At 40.9% G+C, this 6802-nt stretch overlaps 1 long non-coding RNA gene across 1 annotated transcript; it reads left to right on the forward strand.

The window, feature by feature from the left end:
- On the forward strand, positions 1-6572 carry LOC133441173 (uncharacterized). Its single transcript, XR_009782407.1, has 3 exons — positions 1-72; positions 6051-6151; positions 6236-6572. It is a non-coding gene; the product is annotated as an uncharacterized LOC133441173 (long non-coding RNA).
- Positions 6573-6802: the final 230 nt, after the last annotated feature.

The raw sequence follows: 6802 nt of genomic DNA on the forward strand, positions 1-6802 counted from the left end.
TGACCGTGAACTGCAGTCATCACTAGGGAGTTTATTTGGAGACCATCCCTCTTGTCACGCCCAAACAGGACGGTGAGTGACAGCAGGAAATCGATTCAGATCAACATCTCGGGGCAAAGGATGAGTGCAACCTTTACATCGTGATATCTAACTTAGATTTTTTAACATGTATCAAAACAATATACCGGAAGTAGGAAATAAAAAAGCAAGTGACATGTTGTTCATATTTTAACTGGGCCGTCAGTGTATGGCTCACCTGGTTGAACAGGACATTGTCTAGAGCAGGAGTCAGCAACCCAAAATGTTGAAAGAGCCATATTGGACCAAAATCACAAAAAACAAATATGTCTGGAGCCGCAAAAAATGAAAAGTCTTGTATAAGCCTTAGAATAAAGGCAAATGGCGAATGGCGAAATGTCGAGAAAAAAGTTGAAATGTTGAGAAAAAAGTTGAAATGTCGAGAAAAAAGTTGAAATGGCGAGAAAAAAGTTGAAATGGCGAGAAAAAAGTCAAAATTTAGAGAAAAAGGTTGAAATGTCGAGATTAATCTTGAAGTACAATCTCGAGAAAAAAGTTGAAATGTCGAGAAAAAAGTTGAAATTTCGAGATTAAAAAGGAAAGGAAAAAGGAAAAAAAAGGAGAAAAAAGAAAAAAGAAGAAAAAAAGGAAAAAAGAGAAAGAAACAGAACAAAAGAGAAAAAAAAGAAGAAAAAAGTAAAAAAAAAAAAAGGTAAAACATTTTTGAAAAAGCTCCAGGAGCCACTAGGGCGGCGCTAAAGAGCCCCATGCGGCTCTAGAGCCGCGGGTTGCTGACATGGATCTATAATATTAACTGGATACAGTGCCCAAAATGGCCGCCCATTCATTTCAATGCATTTTGCTCAGCCAGCGCATGTGCCGAAAAAATCTCGGACTTCCTGGTTTACTTCCGTGTACACGGGCCATGGATGTATTATATAAAACTGGATGGGACGTCAAAAATGGCCGCCCATTCATTTCAATGCATTCTGCTCAGTCAGCGCATACGCTGAAAAAATCTCTGACTTCCGGGTTTACTTCCGCGTTATGCGGCCCAAAGAGCATGCGCAGTTGAGTCACCTCCCATGATGCTCTGGGGCCTCCCATCATGCCCCGGGGCAATGACGCGAATATTAATATAATATGTATTAATATAATATCTTAATTAATGTATATTATTACATGTATAGTATTACATATATTATTAATGTATTAATATAATATAATTACATAATATATATTAATATAATCCATCCGTGGAATGCACGGACACGGCTGTGACGTCAGCCGTGACATTTTTGACGGATATAAAGTCCATGACTTAAAAATATAGAATACAAAGATTAGTAATTGCCGTTGATTACAGCTGGAGGTGTTCTGTGAACAGTTTTAGAGGCTTCTCTTTTACTATTGCGGTCTATGGGAAAAAAGCTTTCTGGGCCGCATGGGATTTTTGGTTGCAGTACCGCGGCTGGCCACTGGAAAAAATCGGCGCGCCTTCTGACTGCCAGACCCGGGGGCTGACACGGGCCCATAGAGCATGCGCAGTTGAGTCACCTCCCATGATGCTCTGGGGCCTCCCATCATGCCCCGGGGCAACATCAATGGCACCGACACGGCCGTGACGTCACGCCAAGAAAGAGACTTTTCTTTTACTTTTCTGGCCGTTATAAAACATTTTTGACGGATATAAAGTCCATGACTTAAAAATATAGAATACAAAGATTAGTAATTGCCGGTGATTACAGCTGGAGGTTCCTGTGAACAGTTTTAGAGGCTTCTCTTTTACTATTGCGGTCTATGGGAAAAAAGCTTTCTGGGCCACATGGGATTTTTTGTTGCAGTGCCGCAGCTGGCCACTGGATAAAATCGGCACACCTTCTGAGTGCGAGACCCGGGGGCTGGTTGCCGACCCCTGGTCTACAGCCTTTTTCATGAATGTTTTTATGGTGAAAAGTCATGGCTGTGTGTTTGGCCCCCTCCAGGTTGTGAGCGTGAACTGCAGTCATCACTAGGGAGTTTATTTGGAGACCATCCCTCTTGTCACGCCCAAACAGGATGGTGATTGACAGCAGGAAATCAATTCAGATCAACATCTCGGGGCAAAGGATGAGTGCAACCTTTACATCATGATATCTAACTTAGTCTTTTTAATATGTTTCAAAACAATATACCGGAAGTAGGAAATAAATGGGAAACTCCCGTCAACGGAAGTGACAGCTGCACTGATCAGAAAGGTCATCAATCTTTATGGAATTATTTAACGGTTGATAAGATTCTATTAAAAAAAGGAGAAGGGACTTTTCGAAGCTGATGTGCACAGGGTTTTATGCCAGATCAAACAAAGCAGCAAGAGTCAGATAGAAAGAGAAGGAGGGATGAAAGTGAAAGGAGGGGACTGTTAAAGGAACAACAAAGGACTGGCTCATTTCGAATCTCTGGCAAAACCCGATGATGAAAGGGCTGGGCGAAAACAAAATGTTCTTGATCCAAATTCAAATGATGCAAATATCTGAACAAGATCAGAAAAGCCCTGGAGGCTGAAGGAAAGCAAAACTCACGCCGGCCTTGTTGGGAGGGAAAAGAATTACACACTCTTGCAAAGGATTCGGTCTCCCGATGGAGAGAGTGACTGCACATACTGTAAGCACCGAAACCCTGAGCAGTTAAGGCACGCAGATAACACTTATCAGGACAGGCATTGCAAAAATGTGTGCACCATAAATCTCAGTAGAAAACTCAGTAGAAAGACACATAATTATACATCTATGAATACTCAGTTTTCAGCTATATTCAGTAACTAGTATGAATAAAGAGAGGCAATTGGGTTGGGTTTGGTTAACGCCCAACAACTAGTCTTTCAAATACCCAAAACACAAAGACTGCATGTTCCAACTGTTGTATTGTGTTTGTCATCTCTTCAAACAAAGCCAAATATTTAAAAGACTAGCCCAGAGTACATGACAATGCTCGGAGACAAAGGTCTCACCCAGCTTGACGCATGCACTTGAATGCCTCTCTCTCGACAATGCAGTCCTCTCTACAGAAATAGTTCCAGGGGAAAGGAAATGACTTCAACGGGGGCATTAGACGACTTCTAGGACTGATAATGAGAGATTCAGTTCATCCGCCTATTATCTATACCCACATATTCCAGCTCAGGGTCAGGAAGGGTCTGTCACAAGGCCCCGAACAATCCAACCACCTCTCACATCGGTGGTTTAGACTAATTAACCTGACGTGTTTTTGGACTGTGGGAGGAAGGAACCAAAGGAAACCCACACAAATACATGCTGGGAGTCAAACCAGGAACTGTCTTGGTATGAGGCAACGATACCAGAGACGTTCAATAAACTCTACAGCCCACTACGGTTCGGTTTCCTGTATCTGTGTCAGGTGACTGCCACGCCCCTTTAGGAGACAGGAAGTAGGTCCTGAGTCTATTGAGTCCTATGGGAAAAGTGAACGTGAGCACAGATTATTACCAATTCCTTCGCCCCATAGTAACTTAAGTAAATATGGGACCCATTTTTCAAAAGCCACAAACCTTCTGAACATTCTGACACCGAAATGGCAATTTTCAGACCGACAGATTAGGAGAAAATGAACTTTGTTTGAGACCTGTCTCTGTTTGAGCAACACATTCTCGCGAGATTTGGCTCTCATCGTTTTCCCATCGGATAAAATGAAGTTTAAAACTAAAATAAAACTTGCTTCTTTGCTAATACTCTTATTTTTATTATTTAAGTCTTTTTGGAAGAAAGTTGTACTGTATCTAGTGTTGTATGTTCCAAAACGATGTGGGGAGAGGGGCGGCCACGCCCACTTAGGAGACAGGAAGTGGATACCCTTTCATACCATTGGCAGTAACGGTAATGCGCTATCTTCTGTATAGAGGATCTTTGATGCGTCTCAGTTAAGGAAAATGGCTTCAATTACAGAAACGATTCAAATTCACAAACTCAAAACGAGGTACAAAAAGAGGAACGTGGTGCAAATGAAAAAATGTGCTGCAAAAAACAAAGACAAATGCAGCATCATCAAACACGCTGCAAATAGAGAAACGATAAAGCACAAAACTATATAAAACAAGAAACCATCTTCAAAAGAAAAACGCTTCATAACCGGTTACCAAACCTGCAGGGGGCGCTCTCAGCGTAACAGCTCAATGGACAGACACACGGGATGTAGAGAGAGACCAAACAGCTGACTGTAAACTTAAAATATAATAAAGAAACGTCTCGTAATGTACAGGGTTGTACAGTGATATAAACCACATTATATCACATTACCGTTCCCGCTGTATGTTTAAACCATGGATGTAAACACTGTGGTTCAGTCGTTTTGTGCTATGCATCGTTTCTCTATTTGCAGTGCGTTTGATGATGCTGCATTTGTCTTTGTTTTTTGCAGCACGTTTTTTCATTTGCACCACGTTCCTCTTTTTGTACCTCGTTTTGAGTTTGTGAATTTGAATCGTTTCTGTAGTTGAAGCCGTTTTCCTTAACTGAGGCGCATTAGGTCGTTGCAGTGCGTTTGGCCCTTGTCGGCCACCGTAGGAAACCCACACAAATACATGCTGGGAGTCAAACCAGGAATTGTCTTGGTATGCTAACAATGCTAACCACCGAGATACTGTGCTGCATGGCATGGCTCGCAGGAAAGGTTTCTGCTTTGAATTATGGAGGGGCCTTTCTTTTCGTGGAGTTTGCACAATCTCCCCATGCCTTTGCGGGTTGTCTTTGGGTGCTGTGGCATCCTCCCACTGTGACTTGTGATTATCGTTGACCACAGGAATGAGCGTTTGATGAGGCATCAGTCTCGTTTATCATTGCGACCTCTCCGGGGACGTGTCCTGCCTCTCCCCGTATCCTCACCGAAGCTCAAGCCCTCTCTTAGGGTACTCAAAAAGATGAGGCGGGTGTGGATGCTTGAGCAGATGACAGATCCGTGATGAACACCTCACTTTTGGCATCCTTTGCTTTGTCAGAATGGAAAAAAATATCTACTTAAATCATCTTCTTTTTTATTTTACGAGGTTCTCCTTTTGTTATACGTCGCCTCTCAATAGCAAGTGAGCATCTGTCTGTTTGCTCACACATGTTCTTTGTATTTAGCAGGAAATAGCTGTTATTAGAGTTAAACAATTGCAGTCCAACCCTTAGGGAGTCACATGAATCAAAAGAATACCACACATGAAAACCATGCCCAAGCATTTCTGTTAGAGATAAATACTGTGTACAACTTTATTTTATTAGTACTACCCGGGCAACAGAGGGGAAACATATATATATATATATATATATATATATATATATATATATATATATATATATATATATATATATATATATATATATACATATATATATATATACATACAGGACTGTCTCAGAAAATTTGAATATTGTGATAAAGTTCTTTATTTTCTGTAATGCAATTAAAAAAACAAAAATGTCATACATTCTGGATTCATTACAAATCAACTGAAATATTGCAAACCTTTTATTATTTTAATATTGCTGATTATGGCTTACAGTTTAAGATTAAGATTCCCAGAATATTCTAATTTTTTGAGATAGGATATTTGAGTTTTCTTAAGCTGTAAGCCATGATCATCAATATTAAAATAATAAAAGGCTTGCAATATTTCAGTTGATTTGTAATGAATCCAGAATGTATGACATTTTTGTTTTTGTAATTGCATTACAGAAAGAAAATCACAATATTCTAATTTTCTGAGACAGTCCTGTGTGTATATATATATATATATATATATATATATATATATATATATATATATATATATATATGGAAACGCAAATAAAAACCTTTTTTGAGCTGCACTGCAAGTCAAAAAACCCCACATGGGGGCTGTTTTGAGGATTGCATGATGTCCAGACCTTCAGAGATTCCTCCAGATATCCTGAGTGACTGAGCTGAGTTGTTTATTTGTGTTTAACTAAATCAGAGATGCCCAGCAACACAACTCCAGATCTTCCTGTCCCGTTCCTGTTCCCATTTCTCATCAGCTGATCTTGGAATCCGGACCGCCCTTCATCATTCTCACGTACTTCCCTTGTTTGTACTGTAAGGCCCAATCACGTCATGCTGGATTGAATTTGGGTCTTATGTAAGTGCCTTACAAGCCCAGACTTGTACCTTTAACCAGTTATTTCAGCTCAGCGGAGAAATCTCTCATGGCTGTGTTTTTCAGGACAAGATGTTCCCGACTACTGACGCAGCATTTATGTGGAATGTCAGGCGGCAGCAAAACAAAGCTGGGCTCTGCACGTCTTCACCGACTACTTGTGCACAGACGGTTTCAGCACTTGAGCAGCCAAGCTGTAGGACAGATGAGGGGGGAGACGGCGGCGACACCCTCCCCCCCAATCCTCCCATCAGTCTTCCCTGATGCCACATTGAAATACCTCAACATATTTGAATGATTGTTCCATAAAATCTAGCCATCAGTTGTCTTACAGGATTGATCGTAATCACTTCTTATCATCATGAGCTTGTCATCGAGTTTTTTAAAGACCCATTTATTTTGAGCCAGGTGGATGAAGGTAAACAATTTTAAAGGGTAGTGAGTCTGGAAGACCCAGACTGTTCAAACTTAATCTGGAGGAATCTATAAACATGAATGTTTTGTCGTAGCTGTACTGGTCTTCGCAGGAGGGGATCTGCTGCAGCCTCTGGAGCAAACCAAGTTCTCTTTGCAGGTCTGATGCAGAAATCGGTCCCGGTATTTCTCTCAGCATTGAAATGAAGAGGTAAATGT

This window comes from Cololabis saira, chromosome 3, assembly GCF_033807715.1.
Source record: "Cololabis saira isolate AMF1-May2022 chromosome 3, fColSai1.1, whole genome shotgun sequence".
In the NCBI taxonomy this organism is placed as follows: domain Eukaryota; kingdom Metazoa; phylum Chordata; class Actinopteri; order Beloniformes; family Belonidae; genus Cololabis; species Cololabis saira.